The 25,622-nt window shown below is 43.8% G+C and overlaps 1 pseudogene across 1 annotated transcript in view; it reads left to right on the top strand.

The window, feature by feature from the left end:
• Positions 1–25,622, top strand: part of LOC309551435 (lysozyme C, milk isozyme-like) — a 361,460-nt pseudogene that overhangs the window by 86,537 nt on the left and 249,301 nt on the right. The gene's annotated exons all lie outside the window — the stretch shown is intronic.

Genomic DNA, 25,622 nt, shown 5'->3' with positions numbered 1-25,622 from the left:
GCCAAAAAGAACCCTGACAATGCAGCACAGCCTTTTTAAAATGTGACAGCGACTGCGGGGAGAAGAACCCTCACCTATTGTCACAGGGAAGGGGAGTGAGGGGGAGGATGAGGAACCTAAATACTGGTGTAAAATGTAACATGTTCAGAGGGTGACCCTAGTTTTTAACACACCAAAAGGGACCAAAAAAGAGAAATTCATTGTTAGATTTTACATGCACTTTAATGAGATTTTACAGTTTTATGTATCAGTAAGTGCATTTTTAACTATTACAGCATTAATACTACTGCTTTTGTAAATATAAAACACATATACTTCAGAAAACATGTACTGACAATGGGATTGATTTAACTTCTACAGCATTATTATTATTACTATTCTCACTATTAATACTTATTATTATTAATAGCATTATTATTATTACGATTACAGTATTACTAATATATAATTAATATTAATTAATATATTATTTAACTACTACAGCATTAATACTACTGCTTTTGTAAGTATAAAACATATATACTACAGTAAAAATGTACTGACAATGGGGTAAATGTATTTACTACAGCAGTATTATTATTATTACTATTATCACTATTATTATTATTAGCATTATTATTATTATTAATACATTATTCAACTACTTCAGCATTAATACTACTGCTTTTGTAAATATAAATACATATACTTCAGTAAAAATGTACTGACAATGGGGTTGGTTTACAAAACTGAAGAGTGTAAAATCTGCTGCAGCTGAACATGGTAGCCAATCATCATCTAACGTCAGCTTGTTAAATTAAAGCAGAGTTTCGGCCTCAAATACCTTTTTTAACTAAAAATACCTCTATAATACTAATCCATCGCCCTTTACAGAACCGCTATTCTCATACTTACAAGGTGTACAGTATTGGATTTTAGTCAAAATCTTACTTTTAAAAACGCTGTCTGAGGGAGGCCATCTTGGATGTGGGCATCTGAAGCCGCAGTGTAATCTGCTGTGTCCTTCTTCCTGATTCCAGGGAGTGTTCTGGGAGTTCTTCCTGATTCCAGCCTCCTGGGAGTGATGACAAACAGCTCCCAGGATGCAATGCAAAGGCGGAAGTGATGTCGGTGGCCGTGGCCACAGAGGGGGGATAAGGAGGAAGTACAATCAAAAATGCCCTGAAAATAAGGTAAGGGACCCCTGAAAAAAAATGAAAATGCCCAATTGTTGATCAGCATAGCGAGTACTCCAGGAATCACTAAAGTTGCAAAATAGACCGGAACTCCACTTTAAGCTTTGACAGAAAACCTGCAATCTGATTGTTTTTATTCAGAGCTGCACCAGATTTTGCACTCTCCTGTTTTAGGAGAACATAACCCTAATGTGTTCATGAAAAAAGTGTGTTTCCATTTTCTGCCATTCATGTGTAAAAAATTAAAAATTTGCATGCAACACTTCTATAATCATGACCGGATCTTTGCCCAGACAAGCTGATAAAGATGAGTCATGAAGCAATTTGCCATCAATGGGCATGCACTAACCTCCTTATTATGGCCCGTACACATGATCCGAAAATCGGCCGAAAAATAGCGCTTTCAAAACGATGGTACAATAATCGAATCGTTAGCATAGAGCTTTCGAGAGCCGATCACGACAGTTCATCCGATATTATCAGTGATTTTGGTGAAATTGACTTGGCCATCAGAGAGAAGAAACTCTCAATTTCACTCAAACTGTTTAGGTGGGGATGTACAATGTTGTATTTACAGTGGTTTAGTTTATTTAATTAAGGGTTCCATTTATTAAAATAAAAAAATGAGTGTGCTAATGCCTTTGCATGCACACATCCGTCACGAATAATCCCTGTCATGTGTCTAATATCTGTACATATTGAAATTACCACAATTAGGAAAATACCGGAATATGACCACTAGATTGATCTAACGATCATAGGAAATACAGGTATTAAACCCCTTATGGAAATTATTTGTGACAGCTACTGAGGCATTTTTTTCTATAAATAGGGCCCTTGGTGTTCTTTGTGTTTGTGTCTTTTTGTGTAATTATTTGTGTACTGTAGCTTTCAATTTTTTTTTTTTTTTTTTTACTTTTTTTGTTGTCTTTTTTCTGTAAAAAAAACATAAATCTAATAAGGTCTAATAATCTAAAAAAAAAATAGTAATAATGGAACTTTGTTAGCATAAAACAGATGCATGATAGTGCAACTATAGTGTAACCCTCAGGAGACATGTAATGCTCATTCCACTATTAAAACCCACCAGAAACCACAACAATTTTCTTTCTCTGTTGACTTAAGTACATTTTGCCACAATGGTGAAATTTTGCAAAAAAAAAACAAAGGTTCTCATATTTGCTCATCCCTAGTCTGAAGCAAGAACAAATTAGTATTGTATGTTGAGGATGGGTGGATGAATCGAGGTAAGGAAGGATGGATGGATGGGTAGACACATGGTTTGATGAGTGGTTTGGTACACTGATTGTATACAATTTGGTACCTATTTTTTACTCTTATTTCTATTTATTTTTTTCAAAGGGATGTGTTTATTTAGGCATTCAAGTAACTACAATTCCAAGTTAAAAAAGAAACTCAAGAATGGCCATGGCTTTGGTTTATGTCAATTTAACAGCAGGCAACATTGCAAGGATGGAAAGGCTCCTTCTAAAAATGTTTGCAAAATTCCTTGTTCCAGTAAGTGAATACTTTTTGTGTCAATTTCTTATATCCTGTTGCATTACAATTTCCATTTTTCAGAGCTGCATGGGAAGTAAAATGTCAAAACTTAGAGTATTAATTAATTCCTTGATAGAGGATATTACATGGGGCACAATTGACTAGACTAATGGCCCAAAACTCCTTAAACCAATAACATCATTGGCCTTTGATGTGTTATTTAAATTATAGCATTTTATATACGAGCATCTTTCCTCGTTCTAGTAGGTGACTATTTTTGGTTCTTTTTCCTGTATCCTGTTGTATTTCGGTTTCCATGCTCCAGAACTCCATGGGAAGTAAAATGTCAAAACTTAGAGTATTGCACCAATTCCTTGATAAAGGACATCACATGGGGCACAAATGACTAGACTCAAGGCCCAAAACTCAATAACAGTATTGGTCTTTGATGTGTAATTCAAATTATAGTTTTCTAAAGCACTATATAGATAAAATCATAAATAGCCATATGGTAGTTTTGCTTGATTTGTTTTTCTAGGAAAACCCTTAACGTATTGCTTGGTTAAAAATAAACTGAAACAACCAAGACATGCCAACGAAGGGTCTTGTTCTCACTTTTTTCACTGCCCTTTCCTCCGATCACCATTTGGCAGTGCAACAGTGCCTGACCCTTCCTCCAATCTTCACTAACTTCCAAAATAATGGTCACTGCCCCTTTCTCCGATCTTCACTAGCTTGCAGAGCAACAACCACTGCCCCTTCCTCCAATCTTTATTTTCTGTTGAGCACCGGTCTTCTCAAATTCGTCACTTTCAGGTCCTTTCAGTTGCTTTAAAGTAAACAACATTTCCTCCTTAATCATTTTCCTTTTGATTTTCTTCTGTAGAATTTCTAAATGATGATTTTAAAGATGACATCATATGCCTCAAGAAGATCGTAAAAAGCGTTAAAGATTTAAATGCGTGGTAAGGCATAGACATAACATAGAAATCTTATCCAGAAATACTTGTACTTTACACATTCATCCAATATTACTTTACTTTAGACAGGGATGTGGTTTGATCCTTGATCATTTTTGTCTTTTTTTTTTCTTTTTATAATGAGCCATGGCTAGCAGGCTTAGCAGGCCAATAAGGGGACTTTTGCATTTGCCAGCCAACCCAGCTAAGCAAAGGGTAGTCAATGAGGTTGATTTACTAAAGGAAAGTACATTTACAGTATACTGTGCACTATGTGCACTTGGAAGTGAAGTTGCTCTAGATCTGAGGGAAAGCTCTGAGATTAGGGGAAGCCTGCTGATTTCTATAATCTAAATCATGTGCAAGCTAAAATGCTGTTATTTTCCTTGCATGTTACCCTCAGATCTAGAGCAACTGCACTTGCTCCTCACTATGGACCTGAGAGGTAGAAAGAGTCTGTAAAGGTTAGAGTTTTGCACTCGGGATCCACTGATTGAAGTTGAAAACATTTTCAGGCGCAAATGCAAAAAATTTTAAATGCACATTTTTATCCTATTGGTGAGTTTATTTTATTTTTTTAATTGCAATTAAAATCCTATGACTTCTATCTGGTCCAGCAGCAGGTTTAAAGTTTTCATTTCTCTTCGAGATATAGCAGCAGCATTCACTTGTTATTGACCATTTGTTCTTGGAACTGTTTTATATTCACAACAATTTAAAGAAAAAAAGTGCAAGAACATTATGCACCTAAACCACCTCACATTCATTAAACTCCTATATTCACACAGGTAAATATAAAGTCAATCACCAGTAAGTCCTATTTTCTCTGATAAAAACTGGCCACTGGCCATTTTTTACACCACACTACACTACTCAATCATCTGCTAGCTCTCAAAAGAGATGGGCCGAACACCCCCCGGTTTGGTTCGTACCAGAACGAACATCGTGAAAGTTTGGAACCAAATAACCAACCCCATTTAAGTCTATGGGACCCGAACTGGAAAAAAACAAAAGTGCCCATTTTGAAGGCCTTTATGCAAGTAATTGGGCATAAATTGGTTATAGGGTTTTGGGTACTGCCCTGCGGGACATGTATAAATTAAAAAAAGTTTGTAAAAAAACATCATTTTTAAATGAGCAGTGATTTACTGATGCTTAAAGTGAAAAAATAAAAATGAAAAATTCCTTTAAATATAGTGCATGGGGGTCCCCTTACTGGCACATCTGTACCGTGTATAGAGCCTGCTGCAGCAAAAATGACATTTATAAAGGTAAAAAAAATTACATTTTCCCAGCAAGCTTTCTTTAATTTATAAACATAAACAACAGCTTGAGGAACCAGTCTTTGTGATGAGGCCACAATTAAGTGAACTTGGAACAAGATTAGAGATTTTTTGGATAAACTCTGGTGTCTCTTTCGCAGACTTTGGATAGAAGTAACAGGTGTAGGAAAAATTGGTCTTTGGGTGTCAGTGTTGCCTTCACACTGTAAAATTGTAGAGGTACTCTTGATGAAAGCAAGAACTGGCCTTGCTGTCAAAAATTTAAATGATATGCAACTGTCAGAAAGGTGCGGAAAAATTGGTCCTTGGGTGGTAATTGTGCCAATGAAACCTACACAAACAAAATTTTGCAAGGCAGCCTAGACAGTTTTTCAGAGATTCCAGATCCAGAAAGCACTTAATCAGCGACATTGGTATCAGGGGCTTAAAAGCTGCTCCTGCTAATCCAGGACTAATTCTTTTCGATAAATGGAAAGGACAAGGGGTGTGGCGCTGCCAAGGTGGTTGGTGAATGGATATAATAAATGTGTAAAAAATGTCAAGAGACGGCTGAAAGGTGCCATTGAATAATAAATATGCCACTGATGGTAAAACTCCAGTAAAAATGGTAAATTAAATTGTTGTTGTATAGAAATGGCAAAACACATAAAATGGATAATAAAAGGTAAAGTTCAACTGATATTGGTGCAAAAAGGCATATAGTATACAAAACAACTAGCCAAAGGTGAGTGGCCGGTATTTAAGGAGTGTAGACTAACCTGGTGGGAATCAGTGATGGTGAACACTAGATAGGTCTAACAGACGGGTGCAGGATGTAATCATAAATACAGAACTCAAATAATAAATAAAATCAAGTGGTCACTGATTGATCTTCAATATATATATATATAGATAAAGTGGCAGTGCTTCCAGATAGTGTGCAAAAACAATATGATGAATATATATAAATAGTAGCAACAGTCCATATATATCGTGCAGCACAATTAGTAAATCCTTAAGTGATGGTGACAGTGGTAACCCTGTGGTGGGTATAATGGTGGGGTGCTCGAGATCCATGGGGTAAGTAGCACACTCAATGGAAATACCCACCCCACACAGGGGTATAGGGCAGGTATAAATAGGTATATTCCTCCGGTGGGTCCTGGGTCCCTTTGGGGGTCTCTGCCTGGCAATCCCGAATGGGTATCCTTGGGGCCTCACTAGATTCTCATGGGAGGGGATAGGGGTATCCTTAATGGTCTCCCAATCCTGTAAAGGTGTAAAGGTCCTCTTAGGGGTCCTACTCCGAGTTCTCCTTGGGGTATGGTAAACAAACATAAATCGCGATCAGGAAGTGTTTGAAACGCAATGCGTTCCTTCTGGAGCCGGAACCGGAAATGATGTGACAGCGCCATAAGCGTTTCGTCATAGACGTCCTCAGCAGCGTCATGACATCTTCAGTTTCCATCCATAAATATGTTGCGGAGTCATGGCAATGAGCCGCAGCTGGGCCCGGAATGCGGAAGAGGTGGTGGCTGAATTTTAACCCATGGGGGTAAATAGATGTGGCGATTGGTAAATGTAAATCGAATGGGGCCAAATTGTAAAACACATAACTATTAAGGCCAATACGTACAACATATTTAAGGATATTGCAGCAAGTAAAATAAGTAAACAAAAAAATAACATAGTACAAAATTGGTATAAACAGGAGGAGGCGGGGATAGTTGAATTTCGATAAATGTGAGTCGGTCCACGGAGTCTGTGGACAGACAAACTCTTTTATCTGTCATAAAATCTCCAGCAGCACTAAATACCTGTTTGGAAAGCATGCTGGATGCAGGGCAGCCCAGCAGCTCAATTGCATACTGGGCAAGTTCTGGCCAGTGGTCTATTCTCATGACCTATTAACCCAGTGGATTGTCAACTGGAAAGTTCTCCATATTTGTTTTCACCCCTAGATAATCTCCGACCATATGAGGCAGGGTCTGCCGATAGGATGTGAAAGCTGACAGCTCTAGGCGCTGAGGACTAGGGTTGAGCGGACACCTAGATGTCCGTGTTCGACGGGTTCGGCCGAACTTTAAAAAAAAGTCCGGGTCCGTGTCCCGGACTTTTACCAAACTTTTCCCGGACACCGAACCCCATTGAAGTCAATGGGGACCCGAACTTTAAGGCACTAAAATGGCTCTAAAACACCAATGGAAAGGGCTAGAGTGCTGCAAATGGCAGCAAAACGTAGTTAAGAGCATGGCAAGTGCTCTGCAAACAAATGTGGATAGGGAAATAACTTAAAACAACAAAAAAAAAACAGAAAAATAAAACAATGTTCTTCATCTCTGAAGGACGAGGCCCATAAGGAGTAGGAGGGAGGTTGAGGTGGTGGTGGATGTGGCGGTGTCATAGGCGTGCGCACAGGGTGTGCCTGGTGTACCTGGGCACACCCTAATCACCTAGGGCACATAGCATTATCGCTCTGTTTGCCAGTGAGGAGATGGGAAAGATCTCCCTCGCACCTGCTCTGCTCTATTTCTCTTTGCCAGCAGGGAGAGTAATGTATCGGGGCCATGTACATGTAGGCAAACACATGCATGTGTATTTCAACTTTGGGGTGCACACCCTAATGCAATAGGCTGCGCACACCTATGGGCGGTGTAGGTGGAAGCGGCGGTGGAGGAGGACCAGGGCCGGATTAAGAGCATCATGGTCTTGGTGCTGAGGATTTTGAAGGGCCTTAAGGGCCGTGCCTTGGCATGCACCCAGAGGAGGAAGGGTGCAGCCATGCATGCCTAATTCAACATGGGATGCTGTCTCTGAAGCCCATAAACACATCCATGCATCGGCAACTGTCCCTCCTTGTCCGGCCTTCGCGCTGTGTGGGGAGGTTCTGAGGGTGCTGCCTGGGGAAGCGAGCATAGAAGCCAGACTTCTGTGTTTACAAGTGACAGAAGAGCGGTCACAGTGAATATGGCCAACCCGGGGCCTATATAAAAGGTAGGGGCCTGCATGGAGCTGCAGCTCCAATAGCCCCTACGTTAATCTGGCCCTGAGGAGGAGGACGAGGTAGCCAACACTGCTTCTTTTCACAAATTTTAAATGAGGGTACACCCCAAAAGAGTGAGAAAGAGCAAAAATGGAACAATGGCTGGGTAAGGTCGGTATCCATTGCTATTCTGCACAAGGTACGGAAAAGTCCCGTGGGATCCATGCCTGGTTCATTTTAATGAACGTGAGCTTGTCCACATTGTCTCTGGACAGGCGGCTGCGCTTGTCTGTTATAACACCCCCAGCCGTGCTAAATACCCGTTCAGATAATACACTGGCTGCAGGGCACGCCAGCACCTCCAAGGCGTAAAGGGCAAGCTCAGGCCATGTGCCCAATTTGGAGACCCAGAAGTTGAAGGGGGCAGACCCCTCATTCACTACATGTAGGCGTGTGCACACATACTGCTCCACCATGTTGGTAAAATGCTGCCTCCTGCTAAGACGTTCCATCTGAGCTGCTGGTGCTGCTGTTTGTTGTGGCGTGCTGACAAAGCTTTTCCACATTTCGGCCATGCTAACCCTGCCTTCTGAGGTGCTGGCGGTGCCCTGGTTGAGTTGGCGACCTCCTCCTCCTCCTCCTCTGCCTTGTGCTTCCACTGTGGCCCCGCTGTCAGATGGGAATGCCAGCAGCATCGCGTCTACCAGCGTGCGCTTGTACTCGCGCATCTTGCGATCGCGCTCCAGTGAGTGAATTAAGGACGGTACGTTGTCCTTGTAACGGGGATCCAGCAGCGTGGCCACCCAGTAATCAGCACAAGTTAGAATGTGGGCAACTCGGCGGTCGTTGTGGAGACACTGCAGCATGTAATCGCTCATGTGTGCCAGGCTGCCCAGAGGCGACGAAAGGCTGTCCTCTGTGGGAGGTGTATCGTCCGTGTCCTCTGTATCCCCCCAGCCACGCACCAGTGATGGCCATGAGCTGGCCTGGGTGCCACCCTGCTGTGAACATGGTTCCATCTCCTCCTCCAGCTCCTCCTCCTCCTCATCCTCCAGAACTGTGCCCCTGCTGGACAATTGTGTCCCTGGCGTTTGTGTGTGCAGGAACCCACCCTCGGAGCCCCTTGCGAATGACTCCCCTGAAAGACTTTGAAATGTTACCTCTTCATCCTCCTCCTCCTCCTCCTCATCCTGTGCCACATCCTCTTCCATCATCGCCCGAATTGTTTTTTCAAGGAGGCATAGAAGTGGGATAGTTAAGCTGAGAACGGCGTCATTGCCACTGGCCATGTTGGTGGAGTACTCAAAACAGCGCAACAAGGCACACAGGTCTCGCATGGAGGCCCAGTTATTGGTGGTGAAGTGGTGCTGTTCCGCAGAGCGACTCACGCGTGCGTGCTGCAGCTGAAACTCCACTATGGCCTGCTGCTGCTCGCACAGTCTTTCCAGCATGTGCAAGGTGGAGTTCCACCTTGTGGGCACGTCACATATGAGGCGGTGAGCGGGAAGGCCGAAGTTACGCTGCAGCGCTGCCAGGCGAGCAGCAGCAGGGTGAGAACGCCGAAAGTGCGCACAAACGGCCCGCACTTTCTGCAGCAGCTCTGACATATCGGGGTAGTTTTTAAGGAACCTCTGCACCACCAAATTCAGCACATGCGCCAGGCAAGGGATGTGCGTCAAACCGGCTAGGCCCAGAGCTGCTATGAGATTTCGCCCGTTATCGCACACCACCAGGCCGGGCTTGAGGCTCGCTGGCAGCAACCACTCATTTGTTTGCTGTTCCATGCTCCTCCACAACTCCTGCGCGGTGTGTGGTTTGTCCCCCAAACAGGCAAGTTGTAAAACTGCCTGCTGTCGTTTACCCCTGGCCGTGCTGAAGTTGGTGGTGAAGGTGTTACGCTGTCCGGATGAGGAGGCGGTAGAGGATGAGGAAGCGGAGTAGGAGGAGTTAGGAACAGGAGGCAAACTGAAGCGCCCTGCAATCCTCGGTGGTGGAAGGACATGCGCCAAATTGCTATCCGCCTCAGGCCCATCCGCCACTGCATTTACCCAGTGTGCCGTTAGGGAGATATAACGCCCCTGACCGTGCTTACTGGTCCACGTATCGGTAGTTAGGTGGACCTTGGCACAGATGGCGTTGCGCAGTGCACACCTGATTTTTTCCCCCACTTGGTTGTGTAGGGAAGGGATGGCTTGCCTGGAAAAGTAGTGGCGGCTGGGCACGACGTACTGTGGGACAGCCACCGACATAAGGTTTTTAAAACTGTGCGTCTCCACCAGACGGAATGACAGCATTTCAAAGGCCAATAATTTTGAAATGCTGGCATTCAGGGCCAGGGATCGCGGGTGGGTAGGGGGGTACTTCCTCTTCCTCTCAAGTGTTTGGGAGATGGAAAGCTGAACGCTTCCACGGGACATTGTGGAGATGGTTGTTGGTGACCCAGGTGGTGGTGTTGCTGACAGATCGTCTGTTTGCGGGGTGGCAGGTGCCGGTATCACTACAGATGGGGCTGGAGCGGCCGAGACTGCAGCAGAAGAGGAAGCAGGATGAGCCAGAGACGTTTCTTGGTTTTGAAGGTGTGTACTCCACTGCAGCTCGTGCTTTGCACTTAGATGCCTGATCATGCAGGTTGTGCTCAGGTTGAGAAGGTTTATGCCTCGCTTCAAGCTCTGATTGCACAGGGTGCAAACCACTCGTGTCCTGTCATCAGCACATTTTCTAAAGAACTTCCACGCTAGAGAACTCCTTTGAGCTGACTTTGGTGCGCTCGTTCCCTTGCTGCGTTGGGCAGTAGCGGGCGTAGTGTCTAGGGCACGGCCGCTCCGCTTCTGCACCCTGCTCCCTCTTCTGCTGTGCTGGTGGCTCTGTGCGACCACCGCCTCTTCCTCCAAACTACTCAGGTCACCTGCATGACGTTCATTCCATGTGGGGTCGAGGACCTCATCGTCCTCCACATCATCTTCCACCCAGTCTTCACCCCTGCCCTCCTTGTCGGTCTCCACAATGCTGAACGCCGCAGCAGTTGGCACCTGCGTTTTGTCATCATCGGAGACGTGCTGCGATGGTCCTTGCATGTACTCATCTTGAGAAATTAGTGGTTGGGCATCGCTGCACTCAATCTCTTCCACTTCTTGGGCAGGGCTAGGTGGATGGCCCTGGGAAACCCTGCTGACAGAGTCATCAAAAAGAAGAAGAGACTGCTGTATGGCTTGGGGCTCAGACTGCTTGCCTGATTTGCAAGGGGGTGAGGTGAAAGACGGTTGGACATCGGCTGCAGGTGCCAACTGTGACCTTTCTGCAGTAGACTGGGTGGGAGACAATGTGAAGGAACTGGAGGCACTGTCAGCAGCAAACCAATCTACTATCGCCTCCACTTGTTCTGGCCTCATCACTTCTAGGGGCGTATGATGCCCTACCAAATACTGATGCAGGTTCTGTCGCCTACTCACACTTGAGGAAGGTGTTTCACTTGTGCGTGTAGCTGGCACAGATCGACCACGTCCTCTCCTTGCAACAGGAGCTCTAGCAGCAGCACCACCACGACCCAGGCCACGGCCCCTATTTGACGCTCTCCTCATATTTCTGAAATTTAAGATCTTGCCCTAGAAAGGTCTTTATTGAATAGCGGAACAAAAGAACAACAGTATCGCACGGGTGTATCTCACAGTCAAATATGCAAACTATGCCGCAATTTAATGTTTTTTACACCAAAAGGGTGTGTATTGAATAGCGGAATAGGATAAAAAACTGTGTATCTCACACGTACAAACACAGACTAGGCCCGATTAAATTTTTTCCTACCCTAAAGGGAGGATGAGGAAGAGGAGTATGGAACAGGCAGCACCCTCAAATCTTCAGAAGTATGAGATGAACCCCAAAAACTTGGAAAGGTGGATCTCACACGTACCGACACAGACTATTCCGCAATTTAATTGAGCCCCAAAGGTTTTTATTGAATAGCGGAATAGGAAATATGATAAAAAAAAAGTGTATGTTTTTCACACGTACAGAAGCACACTAGGCCCCAATTACTATTGTTTGTACACCTAAAAGGATGGATGAGGAAGAGGAGGAGGAGGAGTATAGAACAGGCAGCACCCTCAAAGCTTCAGAAGTATGAGATGAACCCCAAAAACTTGGAAAGGTGGATCTCACACGTACCGACACAGACTATTCCGCAATTTAATTGAGCCCCAAAGGTTTTTATTGAATAGCGGAATAGGAAATATGATCAAAAAAAAGTGTATGTTTTTCACATGTACAGAAGCACACTAGGCCCCAATTACTATTGTTTGTACACCTAAAAGGATGGATGAGGAGGAGGAGGAGTATAGAACAGGCAGCACCCTCAAAGCTTCAGAAGTATGAGATGAACCCCAAAAACTTGGAAAGGTGGATCTCACACGTACCGACACAGACTATTCCGCAATTTAATTGAGCCCCAAAGGTTTTTATAGAATAGCGGAATAGGAAATATGATCAAAAAAAAGTGTATGTTTTTCACACGTACAGAAGCACACTAGGCCCCAATTACTATTGTTTGTACACCTAAAAGGATGGATGAGGAGGAGGAGGAGTATAGAACAGGCAGCACCCTCAAAGCTTCAGAAGTATGAGATGAACCCCAAAAACTTGGAAAGGTGGATCTCACACGTACCGACACAGACTATTCCGCAATTTAATTGAGCCCCAAAGGTTTTTATTGAATAGCGGAATAGGAAATATGATCAAAAAAAAGTGTATGTTTTTCACACGTACAGAAGCACACTAGGTCCCAATTACTATTGTTTGTACACCTAAAAGGATGGATGAGGAGGAGGAGGAGGAGGAGGAGTATAGAACAGGCAGCACCCTCAAAGCTTCAGAAGTATGAGATGAACCCCAAAAACTTGGAAAGGTGGATCTCACACGTACCGACACAGACTATTCCGCAATTTAATTGAGCCCCAAAGGTTTTTATAGAATAGCGGAATAGGAAATATGATAAAAAAAAAGTGTATGTTTTTCACACGTACAGAAGCACACTAGGCCCCAATTACTATTGTTTGTACACCTAAAAGGATGGAGGAGGAGGAGTATAGAAAAGGCAGCACCCTCAAAGCTTCAGAAGTATGAGATTGTGTTCACTGTACCCCACAAAGATTGTGTTCACTGCACCCCACAAAGGTTTTGTTCACTGCACCCCACAAAGATTGTGTTCACTGTACCCCACAAAGGTTGTGTTCACTGCACCCCACAAAGGTTTTGTTCACTGCACCCCACAAAGATTGTGTTCACTGTACCCCCCAAAGATTTTGTTCACTGCACCCCACAAGGATTGTCTTCACTGCACCCCACAAAGATTGTGTTCACTGTACCCCACAAAGATTTTGTTCACTGCACCCCACAAAGATTGTGTTTACTGTACCCCACAAAGATTTTGTTCACTGCACTCCAAAAGGATTGTCTTCACTGCACCCCACAAAGATTGTCTTCACTGTACCCCATAAAGGTTTTGTTCACTGCACCCCACAAAGATTGTGTTCACTGTACCCCACAAAGGTTTTGTTCACTGCACCCCACAAAGATTGTGTTCACTGTACCCCACAAAGATTGTGTTCACTGTACCCCACAAAGGTTTTGTTCACTGCACCCCACAAGGATTGTCTTCACTGCACCCCACAAGGATTGTCTTCACTGCACCCCACAAAGATTGTGTTCACTGTACCCCACAAAGATTTTGTTCACTGCACCCCACAAAGATTGTGTTCACTGTACCCCACAAAGATTTTGTTCACTGCACTCCAAAAGGATTGTCTTCACTGCACCCCACAAAGATTGTGTTCACTGTACCCCACAAAGGTTTTGTTCACTGCACCCCACAAAGATTGTGTTCACTGTACCCCACAAAGGTTTTGTTCACTGCACCCCACAAAGATTGTGTTCACTGTACCCCACAAAGATTGTGTTCACTGTACCCCACAAAGGTTTTGTTCACTGCACCCCACAAAGATTGTGTTCACTGTACCCCACAAAGGTTGTGTTCACTGCACCCCACAAAGGTTTTGTTCACTGCACCCCACAAAGATTGTGTTCACTGCACCCCACAAAGATTGTGTTCACTGTACCCCACAAAGGTTTTGTTCACTGCACCCCACAAAGATTGTGTTCACTGTACCCCACAAAGATTGTGTTCACTGTACCCCACAAAGGTTTTGTTCACTGCACCCCATAAAGATTGTGTTCACTGTACCCCACAAAGGTTGTGTTCACTGCACCCCACAAAGGTTTTGTTCACTGCACCCCACAAAGATTGTGTTCACTGCACCCCACAAAGATTGTGTTCACTGTACCCCACAAAGGTTTTGTTCACTGCACCCCACAAAGATTGTATTCACTGTACCCCACAAAGATTGTGTTCACTGTACCCCACAAAGGTTTTGTTCACTGCACCCCACAAAGGTTGTGTTCACTGCACCCCACAAAGATTGTGTTCACTGTACCCCACAAAGGTTTTGTTCACTGCACCCCACAAAGATTGTGTTCACTGTACCCCACAAAGATTGTGTTCACTGCACTCCAAAAGGATTGTCTTCACTGCACCCCACAAAGATTGTGTTCACTGTACCCCACAAAGGTTTTGTTCACTGCACCCCACAAAGATTGTGTTCACTGTACCCCACAAAGGTTTTGTTCACTGCACCCCACAAAGATTGTGTTCACTGTACCCCACAGAGATTGTGTTCACTGTACCCCACAAAGGTTTTGTTCACTGCACCCCACAAAGGTTGTGTTCACTGCACCCCACAAAGATTGTGTTCACTGTACCCCACAAAGGTTTTGTTCACTGCACCCCACAAAGATTGTGTTCACTGTACCCCACAAAGATTGTGTTCACTGCACTCCAAAAGGATTGTCTTCACTGCACCCCACAAAGATTGTGTTCACTGTACCCCACAAAGGTTTTGTTCACTGCACCCCACAAAGATTGTGTTCACTGTACCCCCCAAAGATTTTGTTCACTGCACCCCACAAGGATTGTCTTCACTGCACCCCACAAGGATTGTCTTCACTGCACCCCACAAAGATTGTGTTCACTGCACCCCACAAAGGTTTTGTTCACTGCACCCCACAAAGATTGTGTTCACTGTACCCCCCCAAAGATTTTGTTCACTGCACCCCACAAAGATTGTGTTCACTGCACCCCACAAAGATTGTGTTCACTGTACCCCACAAAGGTTATGTTCACTGCACCCCACAAAGATTGTATTCACTGTACCCCACAAAGATTGTGTTCACTGTACCCCACAAAGGTTTTGTTCACTGCACCCCACAAAGGTTGTGTTCACTGCACCCCACAAAGATTGTGTTCACTGTACCCCACAAAGGTTTTGTTCACTGCACCCCACAAAGATTGTGTTCACTGTACCCCACAAAGATTGTGTTCACTGCACTCCAAAAGGATTGTCTTCACTGCACCCCACAAAGATTGTGTTCACTGTACCCCACAAAGGTTTTGTTCACTGCACCCCACAAAGATTGTGTTCACTGTACCCCACAAAGGTTTTGTTCACTGCACCCCACAAAGATTGTGTTCACTGTACCCCACAGAGATTGTGTTCACTGTACCCCACAAAGGTTTTGTTCACTGCACCCCACAAAGGTTGTGTTCACTGCACCCCACAAAGATTGTGTTCACTGTACCCCACAAAGGTTTTGTTCACTGCACCCCACAAAGATTGTGTTCACTGTACCCCACAAAGATTGTGTTCACTGCACTCCAAAAGGATTGTCTTCACTGCACCCCACAAAGATTGTGTTCACTGTACCCCACAAAGGTTTTGTTCACTGCACCCCACAAAGATTGTGTTCACTGTACCCCCCAAAGATTTTGTTCACTGCACCCCACAAGGATTGTCTTCACTGCACCCCACAAGGATTGTCTTCACTGCACCCCACAAAGATTGTGTTCACTGCACCCCACAAAGGTTTTGTTCACTGCACCCCACAAAGATTGTGTTCACTGTACCCCCCCAAAGATTTTGTTCACTGCACCCCACAAGGATTGTCTTCTCTGCACCCCACAAAGATTGTGTTTACTGTACCCCCCAAAGATTTTGTTCACTGCACCCCACAAGGATTGTCTTCACTGCACCCCACAAGGATTGTCTTCACTGCACCCCACAAAGATTGTGTTCACTGTACCCCCACAAAGGTTTTGTTCACTGCACCCCACAAAGATTTTGTTCACTGCACTCCAAAAGGATTGTGTTCACTGCACCCCAAAAAGATTGTGTTCACTGCAGCCCACACACAGAAAAATGGATGTGGATCACTGACACCTGCCTATCTCCTATCCCACACCACACAGCAATATCGATTGTAGTTTGTAGAACACAGTTTCCCTAAAATTCAGCAGACTCTGTCCCTAACAGGATTGAGAAGAGATCGTAGATCAGGAGAACTAAGTGCAGACCCCACCCCACACAGCAATATCGATTGTAGTTTGTAGAACACTCTGACCCTAAAATTCAGCAGCAGCCTCTCCCTAACAGGATTGAGAAGAGATCGTAGATCAGGATTGAGTGCAGACCCCACCCCCCACACAGCAATATCGATTGTAGTTTGCAGAAGACACTGACCCTATAATTCAGCAGACTCTATCCCTAAAATGCCTACAACTCGCCCTGCCTAAACACTCCGACCTGTCCCTCAATTCTATCCGGACACAAATGTTTTTTTCCTGCCTATCTTTCCCTAATCAGCAGCCAGCACGTTGATGTGTGCTCTGTCCCTGATCTAAGCAGCATAATGACGCCGCTGCGGCTGCCTCAAACTTATAAAGACTTGGTCACATGCTTCAGACGGCCAATCACAGCTACTGAGACATTTGCAGGCATGGCTGGGATGGCTTAAGGCACACCAGTTAAACGATTGTTGATTGGCTGTTGAAAGCCCGCCATGAAAAGAGCGCCAAAGCATGCAAAACCCGGAAATAAAACGACCGAACACGGATTTTTACCCGAATATACAGTAAAGTGTTCGTGTTCGGGTAACAAAAATCCAATTATTCGGTACGAACACGAATAATACAGTCCGTGTTCGCTCAACACTACTGAGGACTAAAAAAATTTTGAAATGCATCACTGAGGTGATCCCCTTTTACACCGCTCCTCTCTTGACCAACAGAAGCCTCAAAATTAAGTTTTTGTATGAGATTGTAACCTAGCAGAGTCTGGAAAGGGGTTACATAAACTCCTCTTTAAGGTGTCCTCAAGATATCTAATCCTATGCTTCCTCTGTCAGACAGGATGGGGCTTTCCCCTTGCAATGGTGGTCAAGGAGGGTTGCCAACTAATAGTGATCCTTCTCCTTGATGCCATGTATTCTCTGGTCCTTTCGCAGGCTTTGAAGCATAAGGGAGCCCATGCACCACAAGTTTGTGGAGGCATGAGAAGAAGACTCCTTGGGTCACTGAGGATTACAGTATTTTAGCACAACAATGATAACAGGATCCAATAAAATGCATTTTATTGGATCCTGTTATCGCTGTTGTGCTAAAATAAAAATCCTTTGAATGAAGAAGCTGCTGGGTTGACGGCTTATCTTTTCTACTATGGATTTGCAGTGAACGACTTGGCCAGTGCACCAGCTCCCCTCATACACCTTCCAATATAGTGGTAGAGCTTGGATGAGTTTTCTTGTGTTATCACTATATTTACACTAAACGGATACTTTACACACACAATAGAATCAGAATAGCACACAATAGCACAATAACTCGCTAGTTAGGTAGATCCCTGTTCTACCTCTCTCCACACCAATATCACACTACAAATGGCTGCTATGGGAAGGATATTTTATATGGGGTGGGACTAAGAGCAATGAGCCATGTTTGGAGAGAGTCACCATGACAGTGTCCAATCATGGCTTTGACAGTGCTATGTGTCCTGATTGAGCAAAACTTTCATTGCTTCAGCTAATCAGGGCTTCCAATGCACTGTGCCACGGTGTAGTGCATTGTGGGGCACAAACGGTCGAGCGCCCCGACAATTTGTTTGTTCGCCGAACAGGCGAACGCCGATGTTTGGCCCAAATTCATGCTCGGGCTGAACCATTCGCCCAACACTAGCTCTCAACTCTTGTAGAAAAAACCCATGTCTGTGCCCAGTGTCTCTAGCACATTTACACGTAAACTTGCTGATTTAAAACCACCCTGCTCCTGGAAATTGTTTACACTGCTTTATCATCTGCGGTCTCCTCATTTTTTATTAGCGTTTGATAGAAACTGACCAGTGGCAGGGCAGTTTTGCATCAGCAACATGGACAGACTCAGTGAACTGTTGGCTAATTTTTATCCCTTAGTCAAGCAGGCCTATTACCATTTGATGCAAAAGCACGTGTTACTTCTAAAATTACCTGAAAATATGGTGGAGTTGTGTTTAAAGGTGTTAAACAGGATGAACTACACTGTGCATAAAGTTTTTATGAATCAAAGTTGTAGTGCAAAAATGTTAAAAGCAAAAAGAAAGAAAACAAAGATGTGCTCTTTCATCCTTTTATTTTTAGGCATAGTTAGGAGTTTTCCTTCCCTTTATTTGGTTATTATGAGCACTGAAGCTTCCTTAGTGATGTATAAAATTATTATTTCCCCTTTGTTTGCCCTTTAATACCTTGTCTTCTGTTATAGGCCGGTTTGGAACAATCGTTGCAAAGGGAAGAACCACAAGCAATATATAGCAGGATGCAAACCCTAAAGAAGACACTTCAGAAGATGTTACCCATTTTTATTCTGGTCATCTACTTCTTTTATCTAGTAAACCAGACTACATCCTGCTTAGGTGAAAAATATTCTTCAATAAACAAAAATTAAGTCTGCCCCTGTGTTTTTATTATATTACAGATACATATTAACCACTTCAGATTTCACAATTGTACACCAGAATAAAACAAAAAACTTTGACCAGCGCTTGTGAGGTTGGTACATGGGTGAATGGTCACATATCCTAGTGTATGACCATGGAGGTATTCAGTCACTGTTTGATGATGTATAAAATAGGTGGGGTGGCTGTCAGCTTCAGACAGAGCTGGATGAACTCTGTAATAGACAAGCAGGGAAGGGAGAAAAGAGCAGCGCCACCTCAGTGCAGATATAAAAGTAGTTTATTCCATAAAAGCAAGTTAAAACTCACATAGAGGAGATAACAGGTCAGCATATAAAACAGTCATCTGTGTCACTTTAGGGAGGACTTGGAGGAGGTGAAATGAAGCAGTCGCTGGTCCGGGTTGTGTTGGTGGATTCCGGCACTTCCTGTATCTTGGGCTGCCTTCCAGTGTCCTACGTCACACCCGTTAGTGGCAGGAAGGTGCTCGCGTTCGGAGCATTGTCGAGAATTTTCTTGTAGCCTGTGTGCTCAACGCATGCCATGTTTGTGTAGTTTGGCGGCCATTTTGCTGTGGTTTGCCATTGAAAATAGTGGCGGCCATGACAGTGGAGCCCTCTGAGTGGCGACTTCAGTGGTGGAAGCCCCAACCCATCTCCTGGTGCTGACTCCTGGATCTTTTCATTTCCTGATCGCCGCAAGTGCAGTGCAGATTCTCCTGGTGGCCGCGGTGCATGGTTTCTGCAGGGTGGTGAGTCTAGTGGGGTCCTCTCCCTCTCTGCTTAGGATCGATTAGGTGCTCTGTTTTTTTTTTTTAAATTTGACAATTTTTATTGGGTTTTATTTTTTACAGATACAGACCAATTAAACCATAAAAAAAATAATACACACATCAGGATAAACAACAAGAGAAAAAAAAAAAAAACCAACACCCCCCACCCAAAGTGTAAAAAAAATTATGCTCATTGTGAATCCAAACTCAGAATATCACACTTGTGGCAAATCCGAGCACACCCAATAAAAAAAATAAAAAAAAACCCTAAAGAATAATCTAAACAAACGTGCACATGTTCAAATAATCCCCCCATAAAAGGGGGTAATAAATAAATTGAGAAGACCCTTCCTTGGGATTTAGTGCAAAATGTGTCTTTCCCCCTAATGGGAATATGGTGTATTTAGAGGCATAGCCAAACCTTGTAAGACCCCCTAGGATCTTACATAAAGAGAAAAAACAAAAACAAAAGATCCCCTTTAAAAAACTGACAACATAAAAGGGTAAGGGTCGGGAGGGGAGGAGGGCACATGCCCATGCAACGCAAAATCTACACCTCAATAGAATTGGAGTACACCTCTGACCCAGTGACAGATACCCACGGCAGCCACCGAGCTCTAGTCACCTCCTCTGAATTTTTTAACACCGATGTCAGTTCCTCCATCTTATGAATCTCTTTAACTTTTTCGAACCACATTTTCAGAGAGGGAGTCTGAGTTTGTCTCCATAGAATAGGTATGCATGTCTTCGCAGCATTTAAGAGTCTAAGTGTCAGAGATTTTATATATTTTTTTGATGATCCCTTTGTAAGATGCAGAAGACATAGAGCGGGATCATCCTGTATCTCTACCTCTGTCAACTGTTTAATTATTACAGCGATTTTCATCCAAAATACCCTTATCAGGGGACATGACCAGAAGATATGGACCATAGTCCCTACTTCCGATCAACAACGCCAACAACTGTCCGTGTATTTCTCATCCATTTTATGTAGCACCTCAGGGACTCTATACCACCTAGTAAGTATTTTGTAGCCCATCTCCTTGATCTTACAATCCATAGATGTTTTATGAACTGTAGCCAAAATTTTGTTGACTTGCCCAGGGGTTAAGGATATCTCAAGCTCATGTTCCCACCTCTGTATAAACGAGAGGGGTTAATCTTCTTGCTCTTCTGACAATCATGTATAAAATAAAGATATCAAATGTTTGGGCGGGGCCTTCGAGATACACATCTCTTCGAAGGGGGTTAATTTCCTAGGGACATACCCCCCTTTCTGATATGTCCTCAGGAAGTGTCTTAATTGAAAAATACTGAAATAATCCAGATCAACATCTGGCCATTCCGCAATCTCTTCCTGTGTAGGTATTTGCCCCTTCTTCCATATATCATATATACGAACTTTACTGACGTGTGCCAAACTTCGTACCTTTGCGCTTACACATCCCGGAGGGAATTCAGGGTTCCCTAAGATCGGTATCAGTGGGGATGGGCTGGGGGATATCTTAGAGAAATGTTGAATACGTCTGGTTTCCCGTATTGTCGTCCCTATAGTAGGATGTGCATACACCTCGTCAGCAGAAGAGTATATTGACCATGGTGCAGGAGGGGTCATTTGGCCCGCCTCGTTTACCTCAAGCCCAACCCATCGTTTAAGGGCCCCATTGCTATTCCAGTCCACTACCCGTGTCAAGTGAATAGCTCTATAATACCTACGAATATCCGGTAATCCTATCCCCCCCCCCGGTCTTTGGGGAGGTGCAGGGTCTGTAACCGGATCCGCGGGGATCTTTGGGCCCAAATGAAAGAGTGGAACATCGTCTTAATCTGCTGAAAAAAAGTAGACGGAATTGCAATTGGTAGGGCCTGCATTATGTATAGAATCCTAGGTAAAACATTCATTTTTAGTGCGTTACACCTACCAAACCAAGTTGAGAATAGCTGTTGCCAGCTTCTCAGGTCTCCCTTGATCTTCCTCAATAAAGGTAGAAAGTTTTTTCTATATAAATCTGAGGGGTCTGCTGTAATCTGGACCACCAAATATTTTATCGAGCCCTCAGCCCAACAGAATGGGAATGATGTGCGAAATTGGAGTTCCTCCTGTATTGACATAGAAATGCTCAGTGCCGACGACTTAGTAAGATTAATTTTGTAGTTAGCTAAAGCTCCGTATTCTCTGAGTGCCTCCAGTATATTTGGGAGAGATACTATGGGATTAGTAACGAAAAATATGAGATCATCTGCAAAGGCAGCCACTTTGTGCTGCTCACCAGCAACCCACATCCCTGATATATTGGGAGATCTACGTATTGAACACAGAAAAGGTTCAAGTGTTAAAATGAAAATGAGAGGGGACAACGGGCAACCTTGCCTGGTCCCGTTCGATATTAAAAAAAAGTCCGATCTCCACTCATTCATCCGTACAGCTGCTGATGGATTAGCATATAATGACAGAATGAATGTTAACATCTGTGGACCCAATCCAATATATGACAGGGTGGCCTTGATGAAACTCCAGGCCGCCCTGTCAAATGCTTTCTCCGCGTCAGTAGAGAGCATCACCATTTTGTTACAGGAAACATGAGCTGCATGGATAATATCTATGACCCGGGTGGTATTGTCCCTTGCTTCACGCGACGGAACAAAGCCCACCTGGTCATAGTGTATTATATGTGGAATATAAGGAATGAGGCGATTTGCAAGTATTTTTGCTAAAAGTTTTGTGTCGCAATTCAGGAGAGAAATTGGGCGATAACTGCCACAGAGAAGGGGATCCTTCCCCTCTTTCAATATAAGCGTTATATACGCCCTCAGTGAATCTAAAGGCAATGCCAAGCCGTCCCGAAGAGAATTCATATGCCCCAAAAGGGGGTGTATCAGGTGAGACCTGAAGTGTTGATAATATAACATTGTGAGTCCATCTGGACCCGGAGCTTTATGTGTCTTAGCCTGGGATATTGCAACGGCCAGTTCTGTTTCTGTAATCTCTCCTTCCATTGCGAGTGCTTGTTCCGCAGCTAACACCGGCATACCAGAGTTTTGAAGGTATGATTCAATCCTTTCTAACTGTTTATTTTGGTTTACTTTTCCATTCCCTTCACTCTGCTGATTATATAAGGATTGATAGAATGTACGAAATTCACCTGCAATTGCCGATGATGTGGACACCTCTCCACCTCCCGCCCCCCTAATACGGGGGATGTGCGTTTGTTGCCTAGGTCCCCTCAGGGCCCTTGCCAACATCATCCCTGGTTTGTTTGCAAATTCAAAGGAGTATCTTTTAAGCCATATCAATCTCCTATTTATCTTTAAGAATAAGATACTATTTAATTCCTCTCTTGCCCGGGTAAGAGGGGCCAGATGTTCAATGGCCAGGGATCTTTTATGGAGTCTACTTAATTCTTCAATTTGAGAAAGCAACTCGTTCACCTTTTTCTCCTGAATTTTTTTTTGTTGAGAAGCCAGCCGCATAATAACCCCTTCGAACCACAACTTTATGGGCCTCCCAAATGATTGGAGGAGATAAAGAGTGATCTTTATTTTCTAGAAAATAGTTTTTCAACGCTTCCTCAATTTTCCCCCCCGTCTCTGGATTTTGCAGGAGTGATTCATTAAAACGCCATGTAGTTTGTCTAGGTGGCATAGAATCCCATCCCATGCAGACATGAGTTGGAGCATGATCTGATATAGAAAAATTGTCGATGCTGGAGGAGAATACCAACGGAAGATCTGACTGAGAGACCAGGATGCGGTCTATTCTAGAGTAGGCGTTGTGGATCGGAGAATAATAGGTATAGTCCCTTACATTCGGGTGCATTAACCGCCAAGGGTCGACAAGATTTAAGATAGAAAGTTCACGCTGCAGACGCCGCAGTCGCGAGTATGAAATACAGGAAGATTTCTTTGAAGTATCTATAAGGGGTTCTGGCACAAAATTAAAATCCCCCCCAAGACCAAATGACCTTCCCTAAAACCCAAAATGACTGGTATCAACTGTTGTAGAAAAGCTAGGTGGTCTGAGTTGGGTAGATACACATTCACCAGTGTGAGATCTGTCCGTCCAATACTCCCCTTTACTAACAAATATCTTCCCATGGGGTCTGCTAAACTCTCCTTATATGACCACACTTTCTCTTTGGAAATAAGGATACTGACACCCTTGGACTTAGCAATAGGAGAAAGGGCATGATATACCCAGGGAAAATCTTTATTGTATAATTTGGGTATAGATTCCTTCCTGAAATATGTTTCCTGCAGGAATGCTATTTGTGTATGGCTACGTTTCAAATCCTGCAGTAGGCGTGCACGCTTCTGTGGGGTAGATAGCCCTCTAACATTGAGGGTTGTGACCTTACATCCTATTTCCCCTCGTTTATGGGTATTCGGTGTTGCATGCGGTGTCCTCCCCCCTCCCTCCCCCCGCCCGCAACCAGGTATTCAGACATAGGGAAGATTAAAAAAAAAACAACCAAAAAAAAAAAAAAAACCCCAAAAAAAAAAAAAAGGGAGGAAAGAACTCTACCTTTGCACAACCAGGCGCGTAAGAAATTTACCTTCGCGCAACCAGGCGCGTCCTATAGTGGGGTAAAAAATGTGATAGACAAGCTCCGTGAGGTTCCCACAGATCAGATAATAAAAAATAACAAAAAATGAGAAAATTAATTGCCTAGAGCTCCGAGCGCCGTGGGCCCTCCTCTGATCTGAGGGGGAGGGGGGGGGGCGAGAGGACGGACGCAGCTCCCCCGTCACACACCCCCCCCCCATAAAGGGAAAAACAAATTTGAGAGATCTAGAGGGTTGAGGGGCGCAGAGGGCAGCCGGGGAGGAGACCCAACCCCTCCACCCCCCTCCCGCCCCCCCCCCCCAGTCCTCCGATACACCCCCCACCCCACACCTTCAGCAAAGAATGTTTTAACCCTCCGTCACCCTCCATAAAAGAGGGAGAGGGAGAGATCCTTGATACCGGAATTAGCCCTTTATAATACCATTATCATGTCAATAGGCCTTTAAAGCAAAGACCCATAGCAAAAAATATATATAAAAAAAAAAAAGAGAAAAAAAAAAATGCATGCTATCATCTTATAATAGATATATAGTCATCTTTTGGAGCAATACAGAACCATTAGATAAACCTATAAATCTTCTTAGACGCATATCTTCACTGATCCAAAGAAAGAAGGAAAAACCCTCTCTCCCCTCTTTCCTCCTTAAAACATCATGCGCGAATAGGATCCTCTTCTGTCCCTATTTTCTGAGTGTCTACGTATTGTGGCCTGTGTGCTAGAGTCAAGCCTGTTCCATGTGAGGGCAAAGAATATTTTAACCCTCCGTCACCCTCCATACAAGAGGGAGAGGGAGGGATCCTTAATACCGGAATTAACCCTTTATGGTACCATTATTATGACAATAGGCCTTTAAGGCAAAGACCCACAGCAAAAAATATATATAAAAAAAAGAAAGAGAGAAAAAAAAAGGAAAAAAAACGCATACTATCATCTTATAATAGAAAAATAGTCATCTTTTGGGGCAATACAGAACCATTAGATACACCTATAAATATTCTTAGACGCATATCTTCACTGATCCAAAGAAAGAAGGAAAGACCCTCTCTTCCCTCTTTCCCTCCTCATAACATCGTGCGCTAACAGGATCCTCTTCTGTCCCTATTTTCTGAGTGTCTACGTATTGTGGCCTGTGTACTAGAGTCAAGCCTGTTCCATGTGAGGGCAAAGAATATTTTAACCCTCCGTCACCCTCCATACAAGAGGGAGAGGGAGAGATCCTTAATACCGGTATCAACCCTTTATAATACCATTATCATGACAATAGGCCTTTAAGGCAAAGACCCATAGCAAAAAATATATATATAAAAAAAAAGAAAAAGAGAAAAAAGGAAGAGAAAGAAAAAAAAAAACGCATGCTATCTTTTATAATAGAGAAATAGTCATCATTTGGAGCAATAAAGAACCCTCAGAAAAACGTATAAATCTTCTTAGACGCATATCTTCACTGATCTAAAGAAAGAAGGAAAAACCCTCTCTCCCCTCTTTTCCTCCTCATAGTATCATGCGCTAACAGGATCCTCTTCTGTCCCTATTTTCTGAGTGTC

The sequence above is a fragment of the Pelophylax lessonae genome, assembly GCF_965119305.1.
Source record: "Pelophylax lessonae genome assembly, chromosome: 3".
Taxonomy (NCBI): Eukaryota; Metazoa; Chordata; class Amphibia; order Anura; family Ranidae; genus Pelophylax; species Pelophylax lessonae.
The sequence above is the reverse complement of the archived record's forward strand: the minus strand, read 5'-3'. Positions and strand labels throughout refer to the sequence as shown.